The following is a 23398-nucleotide window of genomic DNA, read 5'->3' on the forward strand; positions in this document are numbered from 1 at the left end:
ACAAAACCATGTTGATTATCTGCAGGTTCAGATGTGCAGCGAAGGCCTGACACATCAACATGCCATTGCATTCGCTTTTCGGTTAAGAAAACTAATTCAGGAACCCATATTTCTATTTAACGGGTTAGTACTTTTATCTTAACTTTGTCTAGAAGGAAACAGAAGTAACAACTACAACATTTAGTTCAATCAGTCATAAGGGCACAACTGGACAAACGGTAGGATTAAAGGTGAAACCTCCAGCCTGCTTTGGTCAAGATTCAAATGGACCATCTATCAAACTTGTATCCAAATCACATTATTTAAGTTTGACAGCAAGCTATAAAACATCACACCCTTCCCTCAGGTGGGGAAACCTTATGTTGTTATGAGTCTAAACTTGTTCTGTTCCTTGAAGTTTACATGTCTGTGCTTCTTACAGAGACATCTTTGTTACGTATTTTATGTTGTATCTTGATTCATACTATTATACTATACCAATAGTCTAAAGATAGGCATTAACTTAACCCTATTAACTTAATAATATATCCTATCTCGGTAAAATGCTTCAGATTACATAGGTTATATCTGAAGAGCCAATGTTGCTGTTTTTAATCACAGAAATTATGTAGAATAAATAAACGTGCATTCTGTTCATACACACAAGAAAATTGACCAGATTCTGCAATAATTCACATTTTGTGTCATAAATAAGTAAAACATAATTGTACCTATTCCAGTGGTCAGAGGTGGTGTGTCGATAATAGACTTCTGGCACATTTGCTGAAACCTAAGGTTTAATCACATGTGATGTTGTGAGGTCATTTAAATTGCTACTCTATTATAATTTTTTTCCTGCTGGTCGGTTGAAATCATCACATATTTTAACTCCATGTAGGTCAGTATGTCCTAAGACATCAATCAAATGAATACAATTTCAGAGCAACAGATTTCTGCACACTGTGCATTTGCATATAAATAGAGTATTTATTACCAAAATTCACATGGATTTAGGCTTCATGCACTTTATCTTTTCATCACCTAGCCAATACCTCAAATAAACTGGAATGAAATACAATTTTCAGATGTTAGTCTTGGGGAGAGCACAAACTGCCGTTAGTCAATGAAAAGTACTTGCTGACACCAATGTTAGCCTATCCATCCAGATACTAGAAAAAAACTGTGTGACAGTGCCAACACTATTAGTATTTTATTTATATAGACAGCTCAAAAAAAGGCATGTGACGGACAAGCTGGCATTTCCCTTTTTTTTTTTTACCCAAATGGCAGAAGGGGTGCATTTGGAGTAGAAAACTCTGCCTATTCACTGTTAATCTATGTGGACTAATTTCCATTCCTCTTTTCTCCATTCTGTCACAAGACCCCAAAGACACTCTCAGCTCCCAGTGACAGATGCCGTCATTAGCCAGTCCTAACAGTCTCCAGAATGAAAATGTATGTGTAGCAGAGCTGCTGTGTTCGTAACCCGTGCATGTGTGAGGGAGAGCTTTCAGGCAGCGTGAATGTCAGAAAAAGGTGGACAGGGGGGCCAATTATCTCAGCTGGACGGCTCTTAGCAGCAGTCTAGGGACGAGACAGAAGAACACAGTCAGCAGGACTCTCAGATGTCGAAACGTGCTGTCAGTCCACAAGGGCGAGAAGAGGAGAGAGAAGCATCATTTGATTGCTTTAATGGAGGTCTGACAACAGGCTGCTGCAGACAGACAAAGATGCTCTAAATGTTGAAAACGCATCAAGAAGCTTATTTGACTTGTATATATAATTGAGTTGTTTTTTTACATCCGACAACATCAACTACAAATGAAGGGCAGTTCACCAGACCACATCTAGTTTTTCCATTTTCTTTCCCCTTTCAAAGAAGGAGTTTAAAGAAGCAAATTTCTGCATGAAATTAAGTCCATGTAGTATTAAAGATGAAATGGATTATTGTACAATATGCTTACATGTTGGATGACTGTGTGGTCATCTCAAATCTCTTCTTTGTCCGTTTTGACAAACGATCAAAAAACATACCCCTTGTAGAATGACTCCCTCAAGGAGAAGCATGTGTTTGTGGTCACTCCAAGCACACAATAGAGACCATACCATCACAGGCTCACACGGAAATCATGCATATCTGAGAACTTTCAGCATCTGGCTTATCCTTTCAAGTATAAGTTGAAAAAGGATGTCTGTTATTGATTGCTAATCTATAACATCATCTTGAAAATGTCCTTGTGATTGTCAGGTGTGGGACATACTTCAGAGAACAGCTTCTTTTGAGTTTGGACCATTGCTCGTAGCAGAACCAATTTCCCTGGCAGACTGTCACTGAGAACATTATATACATTCAAAATGTTTGGAAATGAAGTCATGGTTCTGCTCTCCAACACTGACGGAGGAATGACAGCAGCGGTAGTAGTATATTAATATAGAAAACAGACATCTGGAATGTTTTATTCTATTCTTTTTTGATTCTGAAACAAAAGTGTGTAGCCTTGTGTAATTTACAGTTGTCTCATTTAATTATCACCCAGATGACTTAATATGATTCACAGCTAAGCAGTCCTCGTGTACATTGCTTTTGTAAACACACTGGGGAAAAAACATTCCCTATGAGAGCTTTCAATGATTTGTGAAGCAAATCTGGACTCCTCGCACTGTTATAATCGTACTGTAACCCTGCTGCCATAAAGTTGGAAGTTCTGCTTTATGTCTCCCATCATGAAGCTTGGCAGCTGGTTTGAAGGCTCTCTGAATTATTGTCATCTTTGACAAATAATATATGTACTTCACAAAGTTTGGACAGCAGGGAAACTTAATCTTAAAAGTGCAGTCACATAGTTTAACTAATGTTAATGTCATAAACTTCTTGGCTTCACCTTTCCTCCGTATACTATGCTAGCTAATATGAAAATTTAAAACATACAGTTGAATCTAGTTGCATTGAAATATTATATGGAGAAAAAAAACGAAGTAAGACAAAATAATGATAATATTTTTGTTTGTTTACTGTATAGACCTATAGTAAAGTGGGATTAGGTGGCGTTGCACAAACGTCTGTTTATCCTGTACTTGCACCTTGCCAAATGTCAATTCTAATATTTACCCTTCACCCACACACAAACATATTTTAGATACTTCAGCATTCATGCTAATTGTTGTATAAGAGGGAACCAGGAGGATTTTTTTTTTCCACCATAATCACATTAGTATAATAAGGAAGCAATATATTTGCCTGAAGACATCAGCATAAACCCGCCACAAAAGCGAGTAATTATCTATCCAGTCTCTGCTCACAAGATAAGATATACATGCCAAAATGATCTGCATCTACCAGGACCCTGCAATGTTTAATAAACTTGGTGTGGTAATTACTTCTTCACCAGTCAGCTTTGTGCTCAAGCTACCAAAGAGCTCAATCAAAATAACAACTTGCCAAACTAAATGATTAACTGGAGTGTGCAACTTTTTCTCAGAATCAGGTTCTGTCCAGCTAATACAATTTCTCACAGCCGTGGCGTTCAAGCACTCATCCTTGTATATTATTAATGGCCTGTTTAATTTTTAATGTAATATAAGGCTGAGTGAGCAAAGGGCTGAGCGACTATAGGGTTGAGGGGAGAAACAATAATATAGTGAGTCAATATTAGCAGAGGGAATGTCTATAATTACTCACATGGCCAGGTAGCAGGGGGAAATTGTGTAATTATTTTGTCTTTCTATTTTTTTTTTCATTTGGTGTGGAAATAGCAGGCAGTTATGTTGTTAACATTTCCCAGTAATAATAATAACCAATGGGAATATGTCTGATGAATTTAACATAGGGGCCATATGGATGAAACATCATTTCAGGTCAATTCCCTGCCTCAGTTTATTATTGCAAGTCCCATGAAGTGGAAATAACCATCTTTGCAATCAGCCATGACTGCTATGTTGTGCATTTATATAATGTTACCTCTAATAGTCCATTCTGGTAGCATATTAGCTGCTCTCGATCCATCACCTGGCAGCTGTTACCTCTGTAGCATGATAACGCTTGTAGCTTGTGTTTATGGGTGTTATAAGAATAAAATAAAAGCTTGCTGCCTTCATTTTATGCTGTTTGAGAATTGACTTGAATTAGTAGGTAACCATTCAGGTCGAATTATCTAAGGTTTAAAACTTGAACTGACCTTTTTTCTGATATATTGTAATGTATTGCCACTTTAAAGTTGGTTGGAGCACTTGGTGTTCTTTGCATTCAACATCTGGTAGGACAGGACTATAAAATTCAGATCCCACCTTTTGCTTACTGATAAATATTATACTGGGAACACACAGTTCAAGGTTAGACAGCAGAAGAGCCTCACTTCTCCCCTGGTGTCCTGTCTGTCTACTGCTTTATATCCCTGGCATAAAAATCACAAGCACAGCCTCCTCTCAATACCTTTGGGAAGTTACAAGTGGGAATGATCATATCCTGCTGCTGCGGCATTTCTCAGGGTATCAGGAACGTTTTACATGCCAAGTATGCATTGTCCCAGCTGGAACAGAGATCCTGGTTGTGGACCCCTGACGACAGAATCATGGCTATGCTTTTCAATCTCCTTACAGGGCACAATACCTGTGTAGTGGGGCCCCATAAATGTGCACTGAATCAGAGGGTGCTGAAAGGTGCTCACAACACCACATTTTTACCCCAGAACTAAAGCTCTCCTCAACTCTGTCTTACCTCTGTGGAAGGAACCAGAGAACACATGGGTAGCTTCATCAGCAGTAGGTTTACATTAGTTTTTCTTCAGCTGATAAACCTATCAGCACAGTGTTAGGAAACAGATGAAGACGTAGTGTTGCTGCCTTTTCTCATTCAGCCGACATTACAACTTGATCCACTCTAAGCTGGCTGCAGGATATTTTCATTCCTGCTCTTGGCTTTAAAACGTTCAGTGCATTTTTCTTATACAACAGCATTGTTGAAACACAATCACCTGCGTTGAAGCCAATTCCTGGAGTGAAAATTACTGTAAAAATTATTCATTGTCCTGGAGGCACAAACCAGTACAGTGACAACATTAACAGCCATATCACGATTGTCAGCTTTGAGGGATTATAGCAATCTGTAATGTTGTCTGCACTCTTACACAAATGAGAATGGATAGGGCTGGTGGGGAACATGCAAATGTTATTGTCTTCTCTTGATTTTCGCCATGATAGGTAAATCCCCCTTTGCGCTTATCTACTGTACGTAATGGAGTTTGAAAATCAAATCAGTTTAATGTTTATGTCTGCGCATGAAGAAAAGAAAGTCAACTGAAAGAAACACCATTTCTATAACAAAGTCAGCCTGTATATGTGAAGGGAACAGAGGTCTTTTCATTTGTCTTCAGATAAAGTGCTTGAGGCCCAGTGGGTGACAAACGGTGGCCATAAATCATTTTGTCTCTTTCAGAATGCAGACCTCAAACTGTACATTTACCAAGGATGTAAAGCTCCAAATAAAATGCCTCCATATGTAAGTTTATTTTTCTGAATATATTTAAATTACACCTCTATAGCTTTAAGATTGAAATTATTTCATCTACATACCAGCCTCCTCTCTTTCTGTGCTTCCCACAGAGCCTCTCTCAATCTGAGACACTTTCACCTCCCAGGAGACAGAACTGACGACAACACAGCCATTTGGGGCAGCCGGTCCCTGAATGCCGCGTGGGTGTGATAGCAATGAGAGAAGGGCTGTAAACGTGTGTGTCTTAATGGGAGCCTGTTAAACCTCAAGTGTGTCGACGCATCTGCATGTTAGCAGGGGTCTAGTTTCTTGAGAATATCTTGGGTTCGGGAGAGAAATGATCCTGTCAATTGGGCTTTCATGAAATGCATCTACCTTGGGATTGTAATAAACCAGCAATTTCCTGCTGGTTAAATTATGCGTTTACTGTGAACTGTGTATTTACCTGCTCATTTCAGATTTTATCACAGTCAAAATCCTCCAACAAGGATTCTCAGGCCATCAGACAGAGGTAGAATTGTTTTAATTCTGTGTGTGATTACTGATTCACAATAGGAGTATTGTAAATGAGGTGTACATTATCCTTGCCTTGGCCATGCTCCGACTTGTTTCACAGTGTCTCTTGCTTCTCCTTCTTCCTTGTGTTTCTCAGAGTTCCTTACTCCTCTTGACTTCCATGTCCTTGGCTTGTCTTTCTGTGTGTGTGTGTATATATGTGTGTGTGTGTGTGTGTGTGTGTGTGTGTGTGTGTGTGTGTGTGTGTGTGTGTGTGTGTGTGTGTGTGTGTGTGTGTGTGTGTGTGTGTGTGTGTGTGTGTGTGTGTGTGTAAGTCTCTTCCTGTCCTGCCATCAACCTGGGCCCAATCCACCTACACACCTGCCATCAATCAGCTTATCACTTCGCCGTGCTCGGCACACACCTGTCAGCAATCTACTCATCAACTCCACAGTGTATCGGCCCCTGTTAGTGTCTCTTTCTGCTTTCAGAGTTAATATTTATTTATATTTCAAATTACTCCCTACTATTATGATCATGATGATTATTATTTATACCATTATTATTGTTGTTTCAGCTAGTGTCTCAGTTTATGCTGCTGGCCTCTGTAGATTTTATGTTTTCCTCGGGTTGCTTGGTGACGATAACTGTTCTTTCCTCCTGTGTCTCAGGATCGTCTTTCTGCTTTTCACGTTCAGCCTAACCGGCATCCAGCCTGGTTCGCCATCCACAACCAAATAAATCTTCTTATCATCTAACCTACCACTTGTAAGTATCCTGCATTTGGGTCCTCACTAACTGATCATAACATACATATTACCAGTATTTTTTTGGTTAAAATACATCATTTATTTGCAACAAACAAAAAACATGAATGGCAGGCAGGAGGGGATACAGGTTAACAACATATAGAATATTGAAATAGAGAGATTAACTGCAGATGTGCATGAAGAAGAAGATGTATGGTGATTAATTGTTGTAGGGAAGCAGCTGAATGGAGGCTGTTTAGGTATGAAAGTATTTAAGTCATTAATAATTGTGGCAGAAGTAGTGATAGAAACAAACAAAAGGACTGTCGATAGAAAGGAACAAAAGTGTATGAATGGGTAAACAAATAATTATATAATAATTATATAAGGTGAGAAAAAAATCATTACAATCATAATGATCTCTAATAATCTTTTCAGTAGTTTCAGTGTTGTGTGTTTGCACTTGTATGTCTCTAAAATGTGTATTTGTGTCTTTTACCTTTCTTATGTAACCAAATATATAAGACTTTCTATCAAAGAAAAATAAAGAGACTATCTCCTTTTATTGTTACACAATCAGACAGCTGCAAACTACTGTTTTTTACACAGTGTGACTGCTTTCTTGATCTTCTTTTGAAACTATTTTCTTCGCTTATGTTTACTCGTTGAAACGGTATTAAAAAAATCACCATAACCACTTGAGATTGTTTATTGCGATAAACACTCATCATATTAATGCTCACTTAAGGCACCTCTGTCACTTCTTGTGAGGCCTTCTCTCTGTCTTTGAATGTCTATGTTCAGAACGTCGGCATGCAAGTCTTTTAAGCCTCGTTGCATCTGATCTCAGATTCTTACCTTTGAAATCCCAGACTTTTTCAAAGTGTTTTTGCAGTTCGAAGTTCCTTCACTCCCTAATCAGTGTCAACACTGTGACTCTTGCCAATTATTCCTCCACATGCTCTTTTAATCTCTCTTCTGCTGGTCACATTAGTGAATCTTTTCTCTTTGAAATGAAAGAGCTGTAGAGCTGCTGGTGCATTGAAGAATCAAGTGTAGCAACTATCATCCCAACAGGAGGGGCTGCATGACACCATGACACAGGCCACCCTCAATCACAGATCAGATTGGGTGATCCTATCAGGGCTAACAGCCCCTCTACCTGTCCAAATAGCCTCAACAGTGAATGATTACTGTTAGCAGGGCCTGATTGATGGCTTCACAGGGGTGATTAGGAGGTTTTATCATGTATCCTGCTCTGGTATCTATAAGCATTATATGGAACAGAAATCACTGATGCAAATTTTCAAATCAAATCTGTACAAATCTGATGTCAAAGCAAGCATCTCAGTCAAGTACGACAGGATTACGAAGGGCTTTTTTCAAATTCGTCACTAGAGTACATCTTCATTTGATCCCCTGTAGCTGCCTTTATGTCGGTTTTATGCACAAACAAAGATAGAGTCCTAGCAAACTGTAAAACCAAAGCTACATCCACTATATCACGCATGAGAATCTGTTATGAACGTTCAAATCTGGACCGCAATGATTGCAGTATGATTAAATTTAGATGTGGGATTACTCTTCATCCGTGCATGTTTGGACGTTGAAAGATTTATGGGATTGCAGTTATTTAATAGGATGCCTGTGTCACATAGAAACCTTAAAATGACAAAATCTGGTCTGGCCCAGTATTGAAACTGGTTTGGAAATGTTGGACTGTGGATCCAGAAATAGTTCAAATATTGGATGGATTGCAATGAAATCCAGAGGAGGAATCCTAATGCCTTTGGTAATCCTCTGACCTTTCCCATAGTGGCAACATGAAGTTTACATTTGTGGTTTAGAGTGAAACATCTCAACATCTATTGTATGGGTTGCCATAAAATTTTCGACATATATTCACATCTCCTCAGGATGAATTTTTATGACTTTGGTGATTGGTGAGTTTTAATCTAGCTTGTGTTAGGTTTACTTTAGGGTCACGTCACATGTGATCTGTCTTAATTTTCATGGATTTGTTCAATTCTGCTCAGCTATGCCATTAGGTCTCTCTGACCATTGATCAAAATGTTATTATAGTCACGGTGTGCTGTTTGGGGCTCAAGCTCCATGAACACAGAGATCATCAGTACTTTACTTGGATTAACTCCAACAAGCTAAGACTCCCAGTGCCTTGCATTTCTTCCCTTTGACATGAACCTAATCACCTTCATAGACCATCAAACTGTTTCTGAAGTAGCTGAGGGACAGAGGAGATTGTGTTACAGACGCACCTTTATGTTGCGTTAGTGTGTCAGGCCTGGCTGTTGTGCGTGCCGCCTCTGCAGCTGTTCAGACATAAATCAAACAAGGAAACTTGATGAGGCCGTGTAGTAGAAAGCGTGTGGGCATATTTGACTAATCAGTGACCATGAATGCCCTTAAACTGGATTATGTCGAATCCGCCAACTGTGCAAGTTTGTTAATGCAGTCAATGGAGGGCAACATAGTGTTGTTCCTCTTCACATGTCTGTCAGAAGACCTACAATGTGAGCTTCCCCACTAGAATATAATGATGTGGGTTCTTTCTAAGAGCTTGTTTTGTGTTACACTGCGTTCTCCTGAAATCCTAGAAGGTGTTTGATCTGCTGTTCTGCATGTTGCCCGGACCATTATATGTCCTTGGCATATCAAATGGTTCAACAATGGCATGTTATCCCTCCGGCCTTGACTGCCATTTCAATATCATCTGTCAGACTGTACAAGAGGAGACCTGCTCCGACAGAAGACGCCCATAGCATCTGAAATTACACAGCAATTTATATGTCATCTGTAATCGTTCTGCATCCACACGTATCGTGTGACAGCCATTAATTATCAGTACTTTTTGTCTCTCTCCTCCTCTGCTTAAGAAACCTACCTGGATTCTCCGGGTGTTCAATCACACCACACACTTTGATATTGGAGACAGTGCTGATAGAGGTGGACTACATTATACTATAGGTGCTGATAAGGATTCAGAAACCTCTGAATGAAAAGAGAGAAAAGCAGCTTTCTGTCCGGCTTTGAGGTGCTGGGTAATAAGTTATGTGGTTGATATATTAGCTGTAATGTATCTTTCCCTTAAATTGAGCTGCTGCAAACTGTTAATACAATGGCTCATACAATTCTTACCATTTTTTTTTTTGCCCTGAAGGAAACAGGTATTTTTCTTTTTCTAAGGTTAAATAAAAGATCAACACAGGATTAAGTTTCTTTGGCTCTGTGCATCTGGTGCCAAACACAACAATGTAAAGCCAAGGAAGTGTCGCCACATGCATGCAGCTGGAACAGAGGCTAAATGTGGAGTGATTTAACCAAAGAACAGTTTCGTTTAAAAAAACTACAACCCCACGTTGTGACCTCATGACTTAGTCGTATGTTTAACAGGCTGCATGCACTTAATGAATCTACATAAATCTGCATCAGTGTTGTTGATTTTTTTCTTAAACCCTCTCATTCATTTTTCCATGTTGCTTTTTTCAAAGATCAATTTGTTTTATTCATGATATAATAATAAAACCACATTTAGTCTTGGTCTAGGTGCTTTAATCACCAAAAATCTCAATAGGATCTTACCTGGCCTTACAGGTTTCTGTTACATTTCCATTTTCCATTTACTTAACTTTACTTGTATTTTTCTAAGCTTACTGAGATTTCCTCGACAAAATAAAATCCCTCATCTGTGTGTGAGCTAAGCATTGGTAAACTATAAGTAGGAAAGAGAGATAAGCTTTGGACAACCTGTAAAGGCAAAATACATGATTATATAGCCTTCAACTGAATGTGAAAAAACAGCTTACCTTGATGCCCTTTAGTCATAAATGTATGTGTCCATTGACATTTGATGCTCAACACTGTTTTTCATATTTGCCCCATTGCTTTCCCTCTAAACACCAGTGGGGTAACCTAATACCTGGTACCAAATGTAAGGTAACTGTCCATCACTGGGATAGAAACAAAATACATTTTAAAACTACACTGCTAGTCAGTTTCCTTCTTTTCTTCTTTCACAGTCTCATTGCTAATTCTTTTGTGCTTTGTCAGCTTCCTCAACTGGGTCTACTCACTATTTGCTATATTGTGACTTAATTTATTTTCACATATTAAACACAAGGCAGAAAGTTTCATGACCAATCATGTCAGCACTAAAAAGTCTGGTGAGTATTTGCGGCCAAAAAGCTGTTTCAATGTTACACATTAACATGGCAACAGATCAAACAAATGATAATAGAAGGGTGAATTTAAATATGTAGCCACAGCAGAGACAGTTTTCATTGGGAAAATATTTTCAATGAAAACTGCTCACAGTGTGGTTTGTGGTTTATGCTGAGTAACAAGGGCATTGTCTCTGGAAAGACACACTGCTGTTGAGTTTTTCAAATGGAACATGTCAGTGGTTTAATCACCATTATTAAAATCCATTCAGCTCTATTACAGTTTTTTGAAATGTCAGCAGAAATCTCAGATGCAGATATAAAACCTGGGTAAAAGTAAAAAAAAATATAGCTGTCATTAGAGTTCAGTGAGAAAATGTGTAGTTTAGAGATTTAAATGACTCAACTCTTTAAGTTTTTTTTTTAGTTTTCTCTTTTTTTACATTTGCCTGAAAAAACAAAATACCACAGTGTCTTTGTCCCAGTGCCTCCACCTGAAGCTCATGAGAAATATGTCATCACAGAAAAGATAATTGGATAAATCAGGCTGCATTTCTCCCTGCAGCATTGGATAATCCTCAAGTCTGTAAAATGTATTTTTGTCATGGGATCCATTTCGCTGACGCAATGGCTTGAGACACATCAGCAGACAGGAATTGTGGGCAATTAAGCATATCTCTGTGTATCTAATCCCGTTCAATAGACTGTCCATGGATTTTCTCAAGGATGCTGAGGCCTGGGCCTGCGAGAACTTACATGGCCTGGAAGTGAACTTTGAGCATGTCTGACACATATCAACCTCTGACCTGTGGCAAAACAAAAGAAACAAAAGAAACACATGATTATTTCCTGTAAAGGCTTACTGACTGATAAGCAGCATAACAAATGTCACAGGTTGTTAATGAGGCAAATCCAAAACGTTGCCAAAAACGTTAAGTAACTGAATTCCATATAAGTAAGTCATGTATTGTCTGAAATTGTGACCTGAGCTCCAATTTATACATTTTCTCTAAAACAATTGTTTCTCCTGTGTTTTTTAATTGCTTTTTCATATCCTTTATCTTCATATTAAGCTAAAAAATTAAGCAGGTTGTCCCGCCGTGCACTCGCTTAACATTTCTGATTTCTCTGTAGACTGCATGCTTAATCTCCTGCGTTCTTCAAATCACCACATCTGTCCAATCTCTACTCAACATCTGACATCATGCAGCTGTTGCTATGGGGAGCTCTCCCTGCGTGGAATGAGCTTTGCCTGCACTGTACCACAGTCACAGTTTACACATGCTACAGTAACATCATAACCAGTCATCTCTGGTATATACATGCACACACTCAAGCACATTGTCTCTCCATCATGGCATGAAGTGTGAGTGGAAAAAGGAACCCAGAAACTGTCAGACACCAAGCATAACAGTACTTTTATTTGATGTATTACATTAATTAAATTGCTAAACATTGTGATTGGGGTTTTTGGATCAGTACTGTTGCTTGTGTCTGAGTGGCTGAAAGCAAACATTTCCAGCATATAAACACACAACCATATAGACGTGCTGCACTTACACAAGCCAAATAATTTCTTTCAAATACATCGGTCTAATTGATTAGTCCAAAATAAGCACCAACATTAATGAGGTAGTTTGAAAAATGAAGCTGTCCAGTTAACATGCGTCACAGTTATTCATTACAAAAATGGTTCTGACATTAAATCTATGACTCCATGGCCAGAAAACTTTTGAAAAAGTAGTATCTCATTTGAGTATTTTGCATGCACTGGTTTTTTTTTGTACCGAAGCAACAAACACCATTAATCATCAAATATCTTACACTGGCCGAGCATGTGCAAACATAGATATCCCATACAAAGTGCTTCAGAGTGCATTTATTTGAACATTTAATGAAAATTCATGGATTTATAGAAATTATAAAATGTTTTAGACTGAATACAAAAGGTTTGTATGACCTTTTTCAAACCGAATGAGCCAAGTAAATCATGTATTAGCGTATCCTGTTTGGTTCACAAACAAACATGCTATTTTTAAATACATAAAAGCACTGAGTCTAGGTCAGAAATCAAACTGAGCATAACCTATGGGAGTTTGATGAGCCCCCTAGAGTCTACAGCTCCTCTCAGGTCCGTGCATCAGACAGGGGCCTCATCTGGACCACATCTGGACCTCAGGCCTTCATCCAGCAGAGGGGGAGGCGTGAAACAGACTCACACAGAGCAAAAGAGTGCTCTGCAGAGGAAATTAAGGAAACAAAGGTGTGACACCTGGGTGAGCCAGCCTCACCTTAGGTCTCACTTCATTTTCTATTTAAGTTCCTCCAGATGAGTTCAGACTCATCTCAAAGTCAAAGACATGGCTTTGAAATAAAAGCAGTGTGGACATTATTATAAGAGGGATCTGGGGTAAAAGTTAATTACAGCATTATGTGATGAGAAAATACTTTTATTCAGCTCTGGTCTTCTTTGCATTTAATGGATTTAGACTCCAAAATACTGATTCAGACCAGCCCCTATCATTTGACATCAATACATATCCATTTTGACAAATTCCACAGCTTCTTTGCATTAGTTTCAGGTCATATAATACTTCCCGTATTTCAGAGCGTGAGTCTGGTCTCCAGAGAAAGGTAAACCAGTGCAAGATGGAGGGCGGGCATCATGATTACTGTGTATACTTAATACATATAGGACAGCTATGTTCCCCTTTCATGTATTGATATCATCCATGCCGCATTGCAAATGGTCTTTGGATTCCATTGACCGCTAATCCAAAAATTGCATCGTGAAACCATGATCAGAGGCTGCTGGTTCATTACCTTACAGAGATGCCCCATAAATACTACCATTCACTCAGTGGTGAAGTTAGACTGCAGTGTGTTATAGCCACTGGTGTACATGTTTGGTCCTCATTCAGTTAGTTCACCGGTGGCATGTTATCGGATAAAAGTTTTAGCTTGGAACTGAAACATTTTCTTGCAGACAGGAGGCAGTTTTATTTCAAAGACAAGCACTACACTTCCTGTGGTATTTAGTAAACTTTTCTCTGCCCAGTGGGGCTCTTGACTGCCACTTGGCTGTGTCCAAGCTGTTCCTGTTTAGCGCGTTGACAGTATATTTGACACAAGTCTTGCTCCAGCTTCCTCTCAGCCATAACAGACCCGAGGGCAAAGCAGGATGCAACGGTACATTTTGAAGGTTAACTCCGCTAATGAAGGCAGGCTGGCCAGCAGAACCCCTCGAGTTTTTGTGGCAAAGTCATCCACATGCCACTCTGCTGGAGAGCTGGACTAAGAGGGTCCTCATGCTTGTTACTAAGCTCCTGCAGGCAGCGCCACAAACAGCCCCAGAGCAAAACCACTGTTAATGAGAAATGAGCCCACTCAGTTATTACTTCCTTGAGACTGACGCTGATCAAAATACAACAGAGGTAGTTTAAGCTAAGTGATTTTTATGCCAAAAGCCCATAAACGAGCTCCAGTTTACAGACTCACAGCAAACAGTTCAAATTACCCCTTAACTTACAGTTTTTCCCATTGTTCCCAATGACATTATAATTGCATTGTGTATAATTTCCCAAAAATTCAACCCAACATATTTAGTATGTTTGGAAACTTCAATCTCGACTAGAATTTAAAATAGAAATCAGTACTTTTGAGCAATATTTGGCAGCCCAGCTTGTGTCATCGGTGTTCTGTTGCTAATCAAACAAACAGAAGAGATTTGAATGTGACAAAATGTTTTTTAACTTTAATGCCCATCTGAGATTTGTTATCGAGGATGCAGGTAATCACATCAGATGTGAGAAACGAATGCCTCTTCTATCTCAGAATTGAGCGTTTTATATCACTTTCTGGTCGGTTAGCATGCAAGTGAGAAAATGTGAGGGATGCTTGAACTGGAGTCAAAGGGTCAGATCAGGGGTGGTTTTACTCCCAAAACTGGCCTCATTGAGCTATGGCTAATGTAGTGTGACTGGAAGTTTATTGTGATGAGGTGTTACAGGACAAGAGTTAATTCTGATTCAGTAACAGGACAAGGAGCTTGTTGAGAGAACTTGATTATAAGAAGTTGATGTAAGATTTGTAGCAACACTATGAAATTACACTGATTAAACCCATTACTCTCACTTATTTCAACTTACTGAAATGCTTTGAAATATCTGTGCATTTTTGGTATTGCAGAAATGTCATTGCTGGTACCATGCGGTCAGATGACTGGTTGAGTGTTCTGGTTTTCTGTCATTTACAGATGCTACATGGACAGATGGTAATGAGGTGTCTGATATACTGGAACTTTCCCTCGGCTGGAATAACGCTCCCGCTTTGGTCCTTTCCTGTTATGATTTCCCCTGATACAAACACCCATTTTGTTGTGTGCATGCGTGAGGAGATGGAGAGTGGAGCCGCTCTGAGTGACTGATTTGTGTTCACATCTGGAAGTACACTTTGATGAGGAGCTCATGGCTTATACATGTACAGCTGTCTACTTAAAATACTTCCCTTATGAGAAATGTTCAGTACGCTTTAAGTCTGTCTGCACATCTAGGCAGGTGTGTGCTTGTGTGTGTGTTTGTTCTCTAATGTTTGCAATGTGCATCTTTAGGCATGCGTATAAACGTGTTTGTTTACCTGTGTATATACAGTGTGGGAGACAGAAAGTGCATTGATGAGAGAAGAGAGGAATGTTCCGCACTGTACGTAGGTGGTCTGATGAATATTGTTACCAGTTTCCATTCACGCAAAGACGGCTTAGCATGAAACTGCATCTTTTGCTTGTTTATCCAACATTTCAGCACAACACCGTGATTCACAATCACATTTTTAGATCCATTTAAAACAATTTGATGAGAGTCTGTTTTTGACCTGACCTGACATAATTTATGTCCCCAAAGCAGACTTATGTCACATTGCTTTTAAACGCATGACAAAATATGAAAAGAACTTTCTGAGGATTTTACCTTTCATGTCTCCGATACAGGAGGTGGGGGTTGGGCTGGGGGCTTGAAATGGAAACTTATCGAGTGTGAAATGGGCCTCAAGGCCAATCTGTTGGACCTGTCCAAAAGGAAAACACATCACACGCAGAGAAGTCTGATGTCATCGGGATCTGGGGGAGAGAAACCTGACATGTTGTTCACTCAAGTGGCTGTTGACAGCACTTAAATTTATTGTCCCCTCATTATTTTTGTTCCATGATGAGGTACCAACAATCTCAATAAGGGAGTCAGAATAACAGCTGCAGCACTCATAAATAATGCAGCTGCTTGACTGGATACAGGCTGAATGGAGACTACGGGCTACAAACGCAAAGTGAGCTCCCAAAGAGACCTCACAGAATGAGCTTAGGGAGGTTAAAAGGCCTGTCAACAATATAAACAACATCCTGAGTGAAGAAAGAAGGGGCCCTCTGGTGTTTTAATCTCTCTTTTTTCTCCTCTTGTTCTGCTTCTTTGCAGCTTTTGCTGAAATATGTGGTCGTTTTCCATTTCCCCGCTTGTTGAAACAAAAGGGCTGTCTCCTGTTGCTGGAGTCTTCTTCTACACCCGGTCATAATCCCCATCTGAAGTGACTCTCCATAGAGCTTAAGGCATCTCGGAGGTCACAGGCAGGATTGTTCAAACTGACACTGACACAACAACCAGAGGCCTATGCAGCTTATAGCCGTGTGGTTCAAAACTAGAGTTGCTATTGCACAATTAGAAGAAAACCACTTGAAACGCTATGTGACATCAGACGAGTTCATTTTCAGCCTGTGTATTAACAGGAGTCCTCTAATACCTTTCATTTCCGCTGCTTTTTTTAATTCCTAACCTACAATAAAAATGTTGGTACAAACACAGAAAACATGTCTTCCACATACGTAGACTCTGTTATACATTTAAGGACTTGTATGTATGTAGAGACAGGCATTGCTGGTGTCAGATTATTGCTTCTCTTTTCCCAATTCATGCTCAATCTCTCCTTCACGGTCCATCTCTCCAGCCTAACAACACTCAGTCAACCATGTGCATTAGCTTGATCTTCACAGAAGTATGTGTTATTGACCACTAGATTTCTGTGTTATGATTAATTTCTGTCAGACTGTGGACATCTCTCAGAAGCTGCCAGCTCACCAGGTCTCTGATGTAGGAAGAGTAGAAAACTCATAACCCACTCAATAAAGTTGAATTATTGATGATTGTAGCAGTCATTACTGCATTCAGGGCTCATGGAACGGCCAACCTTGAGTTGTTTATTGATGTAATGGCGGTCATGGTTTTTAATGGCTTTGGTTAATGCAGGTGCTTGTTTGCACGTGTGACATATTTACTGTATGTTTGCACGATTATAGAGATAACCTTCATTCAGATTTTTCATGAATAACAGTTGTGAAATTATTCTAGTGACATGTATATCAGCAACTATCAAGGTGCGCAATTCACACTCAATCAGTGTACTTTTATTGTTTGGACCAAACCCAATATATAAAAACATCACTTAACAAGTTTTTATTTTTGTGTAAGCCATAAATGAAATACAAAATGATCAGATAACATTAGCACCACTGTATTGAAATATTCCATAAAGCAATGAATGAATGGATGTAAAAAAAAAAAAAGAATGTTAAACATGACCACTAATTTATGAAGTATAAGGTCTAGATTTTGTCAAGACAATACTTTAAAAGGATACGCTGGTGATTTAGAATTGCACTTACATAAATTGAGGGATTTGCAAGTCACAGAAGAGCAGACATATGGATATGGAAGTGGATATATATTGACTTCAGTCCTAACTATGGGTCAAGCTCCAACAACTCTAGCCTCTTTCAACCGACTCTCCCTTCCTGGTAAATGTTTTACGAAATACACGTCCAAAATTTGTAAATCAGGCTTTTTGTTTAAAAGTAGATGCTAAGCCTAATCTGAAGAAACCCTTATGACATCATCAGGTTTTTTATTTACTTTGAAACTGCTTTTGGAGCCTCAGAAAACGTTAATTAACTGTTGTCAAAGGTTGGGTAGTACCCCCCATGACGATTAAACTGATGGAGTGCCCCTTTAAGTCTCCCTTTCACAGCAACATTCAGCTTTTGTGATTGTGTGTGGGCCTGTCAAACGCGATATCGTGTCTCGGTTTTGAATTTGGAGTGTTTTGGCAGACAGATGGACAGCTGTCACACATCGGGGGACACATTAAAGTGGATGAGGGAGGTTCCCTCAGTAGCTAGAGGGAACTCCCTGCTCACACAGTGTCCTTTTAGTTGGGGCAGACTGTCCCTTAAGACACTCATTAGCAGAGCAGTGATGACTGAGATTGAGTGAGAGCGGTGTGGTGGAGGTCCACTTGGGGCCCCAGAGAGGGTGACTGTGCCAGTGGGTTTGGCTGTGGCAGGGGGGCACTGGACTTGAAAGAGCAGGGGACACAGTGGGTGCAGCGAAGCTCTCCAGCGGCCCTTTTAGTCCAGATCAGGTGTCAGCGCCGCATGCCAGAGTTTATATAGCATCGGGCAACAAGTTGTGAGGAAACTTGATCCTCTTAGGGGCGGCGGGTTGGCTTTCCTCACACTCAGGCAGCCCTGTGGCAAGCCACCAAGCCACGGTTGCCCTACTACACGAGGTGTGCATTACCTCTTCAACAGTACCAACCCATCCCTCCCTCACCTCTTGCCCCCCAGTGTGAAGCCTGTCCAGCGACTCTCAGGTTTCACAGACACCGCTGGTAAATCCCTCTGACGACAGCTCTGTCGGCGGCGTTTGAAGCAGAGAGAGGATCGTCTGACGTGGGCCGCTCCCTGGACCTGGTGTGTGTGGAATGAGAGCAAGACATCGCCACTTCTCATACTGAACTTGTATACTTTCTCTCCCTACCACCCATCTAACTCCATCCTGTCGATGTCTCTCAGGTCAGGGCAAGCATGGTTTATCCATTCTGATGAATTCAGATGATAGAACATATCTGTATTTTTGGGTGGATAGAAATGGCAGGTGAATATAATAGAAAACACATGATTTTATTGACAATCCCTGAATGATACCTTCACTCTAACTCATTATCGACATATAACCCGCACTGAGTGTGAGACAAGAAGCGCTGGTACAAGAGCCATCCTGAAGAGTCTTATCTCCATGGGCGACTTGGTACAAACACACAGAAGCACTAACTTTGTTGACAGTGGCCTTTTAAAAATAAGACAAATACAAAATGAGACAGAGAGATTCTTCATGCCACATCAATCTTCTAGAAAAATAAAAGAGGATTTAAAATCTCAAAAGCAATTTATGGGAACCCTCCTCATGGGAATAAATCTGTTGTATTGGTAATGCACGTGTTGAGTGTGATGACTTCTCCATGAAACTCATGTTTGGCCAAAAGAGGGAAAAGCTCTGAGTCTGGCAAGACACTCGGCCCGATCCACACTCTCTGATCCTGGTTTCGTTTTGAAGTGAAGTGAGATGGTTCACATTATATGAGCTCATTCTGGATTGCTAAGAACAGTTTTGTTTTTGCTCGTCATTAAAGCATGTCATGATGGATGAGCTCTGTTTTTAGCCTGAGGATAATTGTCTCCACTTTGACCCTTATGATCTTCATGGGGAGTGTTGAAATAAGTAAGGTATGGGCATTCCTTGAACTAGACTTGATAAATCGTTGTCTGACATCTCTTTTAAATCCAATCCTGTTTTATTGGGGTGCATTATGTTATCAGTTGCACCAGGCACTAAAAGCCGCACTACTTATTCTAACAAGAGGATACAGAAGATGTAATAATGTGGTATATTAATAGTTTTATCTGAAGACGAATGCTTTCACAGATGCCGTATATAGCTCTGAAGAGCCTTCTCTGCTCTTGTAAACAATCTTCTCATGTATGACAGCATCTCTGACAGGAAGCCTAGTCAACACTCTTTAATCCCAAATAAACAATCCACATTTGGAGATATGGTTCAGATGTTGTAAATATTGCTTTAAGAAGGTTTACACATGGAGGTGAGAGTTATTGGTTTATGCAATGTGATGCTGCTGATGTGGGCCTCTGAATACAGCAGATACTCAAACATCACAGTCACTCTCCAGGTGATGTATTATTCAATCAAAATATTTGTTTCTGCCTCATGTGGCGACCTTCTCATTGTGTTTACTTTCCATTCAGATGGCTTACATTAGACTGTGCCACCTGAGTGGCCAATACAATTCAAGATAATTGTGTAAAAAACCTATCTGTGATTTACCAAAGGCTTCGTTTTTTTACGGCTTAAACAAACGTTTTATGTGCTAATTGTGTTAATTAGTGCCAGGAGGTGTATTTTGTTCTCTCTGGACACCCCCAGGCTAGCCGTTTCCCCATGTTTCCAGTTTTTATGTTAAGCTAAGCTAACTGGATGCTGGCTGTAGCTTTATATTTACTGTACAAACATGAGAGTCATTATGGATCTTCTCATCTAATTCTCAGCAAAAAAGTAAAACTATGTGCTGCTAAGGGAAAATAGAAAGGCAGTTAAAACCAAAACAATCAACAGTTAACAAAATGGCTAAAAAGACCAAAATCTTGCCTTAGTATGGAACAGTTTGGGGAGGTAACCATGACGACAGATGCCAGAGCTGGTGCCAAGATGGGTCGCATGTCTCTGAGCAGAGATGATAACCTGTAACCATAGCGTGTCGTCTCCTCATTGGACAGTACGTCTGCAGCTGGATTCCACCCAACTCACTCAGAGATAAGAAGTCTGAGGAGATCAAAACAAAAACGCAGATCAGATCTCCCCCTTCAGTCTGTCAGCTTGGCCAGTATGGACCCCAGATAAGGCCAGTCCATCATGGCATAAAAAGCAACAACATCACTGAGCTGTCTGTCGGCAGGAGTCTGCTTTCCCAGTTCCTCCTCCAGTAAAGAGTCTGAGCAAACAGATGAAAAGGCAGACAGCTTGGGAGCTTGAGAAAGAGAAAACATGAACTACATGAACTACATTCACACATTCCTTTTTTCATCTTTCTTAAAGAGTATCACACTGAATTTGGCTAGTTTGCTCTCAAACGTCCCAAACAATATAAATAACCATATCAGCATCCCATGAGCCACTCTGTCAGCATGAAAGAGACTTGCGTGAATTGAAATCTGGGTGCTTCGAATGTTATCCAGGAGATCTAACTCAAATACCCGCATCCCCTCTACGCAACAACAAAGGGATGCTCTGCTGATAATCTGTATTCCGTGCATTGACAGTGAAAGGGATGTGGGGGGGAAGCTACAAATGAGTTGAAAGCAGCAGGAGCATCTTTAGCGGCTGTTAGACAATGTTTTTTTGGGTGGGGAGTGACTTTTGTTTGAAGTGGGAGATAAGAAAGCCAGATCAGAGAGAAAAAGGCTGAGAGTCCAGCAATTACCATGAAGTAAATAGCGTGCAAAGCGATGGCAAAACAGCAATGGCATGGTCATAATAATGCATGAAGGTTGAATCAAGACATTAGACAAAGCCATTTTGAAATGTCATTAAACACAAGTGTAATTGATAAAATGTATTATGATTCCGTTCTATTAAGTGTCACAGCCATTCCAGAGAGCCAGGATGCACAATACCAGGACCGTGGTCCACACAGATGAAACCGGCGCATAATTAATGTACTTTTGAAAAGGGCCTATTGTCTAAGAGCAGCTGGAAAAGGGCACTAAACTCATATACAGTATACTTTGTTTACTATTACTGTGAGGGAACTTAGGTCATTGATATAATTTGAGACCATCAGATACTCTCAACATTGCAGGCCGTTATTCAGATGTCACTAAGAGCTGATATGTTGATTAGAATCATTTGTATTATAGAAATAAAAAGTCCAGCGCATAACCCCCCATAAAAACAAAACTTGCTGTTTTTACATTTTGTTTCTTGTGCGGATTAAAAAGATCAAATATGACATATCAATTAGTGAGATTTAGTAATGTTGGGAGGGAATTTGGATTTGTTACAGTCTGGCATTTGGCTGTAGCTTCATATTGAGCTCACTGATGTGACAGCAGTATCACTCTTTTCATCAAATTCTCACCAAGTTACATAATCTGCCCTACCTCTCAGGTAATGTTCAGTAGCTTCATATCACTCATTTATTAGTGTCTTCTGTTTTATTTTGTTAACCTCTCTTCTCAGATCACTTCCTTCCTGTTTTGAATGTCTGCCCTGCCCCAATTAGGTTAACTTGTCCCTTAGTATGTCCGTACTCACCAGACCTCCTGCTCACCTATTCCCACTTCCCAATTAGTCACTCTTTATTTATACCAGCTCAGTTCCTCTGTTCTTAGTGTCCATCTTTACTTGCACTAAGGAGTTTAGTTGACCTGTATCTACCAGCTGTAAAAAAAAAAATATTTGGGAAAGTATCTGCAAGTCTCGGAGTCTGCACTTGGGTCTTTCCCTGCACCGGGACACTAAGAAAGTCAAGTTCCAAAAGGTTTATTCATACTGATTTCAATATTTTGTATGATGAGAGCAATCATTCCCCTCTCTGCTGTCCAAAGATGCATTTAAAATCATAAGTCCATCACTTGTGCTTCATTGTTACCACTGTGGTTAAGTGCGATTTTGCAATATAAAGACGTTAAATGTCATGTTAAATGTCCTTATATCTAAATTCAGAGACATGGGAGGTTGGAGTCTAAATTCTTGCTGTGCAGTTCCCTCAACATGTTACAACTTTCATCTAATGTCTTGAGCAAAGTGGATGTGCTCCAAGTGGCTTTAAAGTTTTCCACAATATTATCCAGACCCCCATTAAAGCTGAACAACTGCTGCCAGAGACAAGAAAGAGCTAAAGCCAAGATAAAAAAAATTACTTTCTTAATGCTCTAAAGTGAAGGAAGGAGGACCTCAGAGGGGAAAGAGAGTATTTGAAGAATGGATGTGGGGTCGTGGGAAGTATCTGTCATCAGAGCAGATACTTTGGGACTTGAAAGTTTTTGTGACAAATTGTAGCTGTTACATTGTGCAGATGCAGAAAGTGAAATGTCAAAGGGCTAACCTTGAAAATATTCTCAGACTTAAATATTATTTCTCTATGAAACTTTCCCTATTTCTCTGTTTTGATGAGAAACATTCTGACTTCATTTGAGGGAACTTTCTCCATATGGAATCAAAATCATTTTCCCAATGGCAGGGATGCATAACTCTGACTCTTTTTTTGGTATGATTCCAACTTGCAAAACATTTTTGAAGCTGTATATTTTATGCTGTCATTGAATGGTTTTGGTAAAACAGTAAAATCCAGCCCGGGATCCCAGGAATCCATATTGGATTTTTCTGCAACTCATAATTTACATTGAATGTTCGAACTCCAATGTAGGAAGTAGTGCATCTATTGTGTTGTAATGCATGAATTTCTTGCAGTAGATAGGAGTTTTTGTCCCCTCACAGACCTAAAATGAATGTTTGTCTTTTTATTAACCGTAACCACAATTGTTACAAACATGAACTGGGGATCAGACCAGTTGGATAACCTCAACCATAATCTAACCATAGTCGTTTTGCTAGATC

Source organism: Anoplopoma fimbria, chromosome 17 (assembly GCF_027596085.1).
Source record: "Anoplopoma fimbria isolate UVic2021 breed Golden Eagle Sablefish chromosome 17, Afim_UVic_2022, whole genome shotgun sequence".
In the NCBI taxonomy this organism is placed as follows: domain Eukaryota; kingdom Metazoa; phylum Chordata; class Actinopteri; order Perciformes; family Anoplopomatidae; genus Anoplopoma; species Anoplopoma fimbria.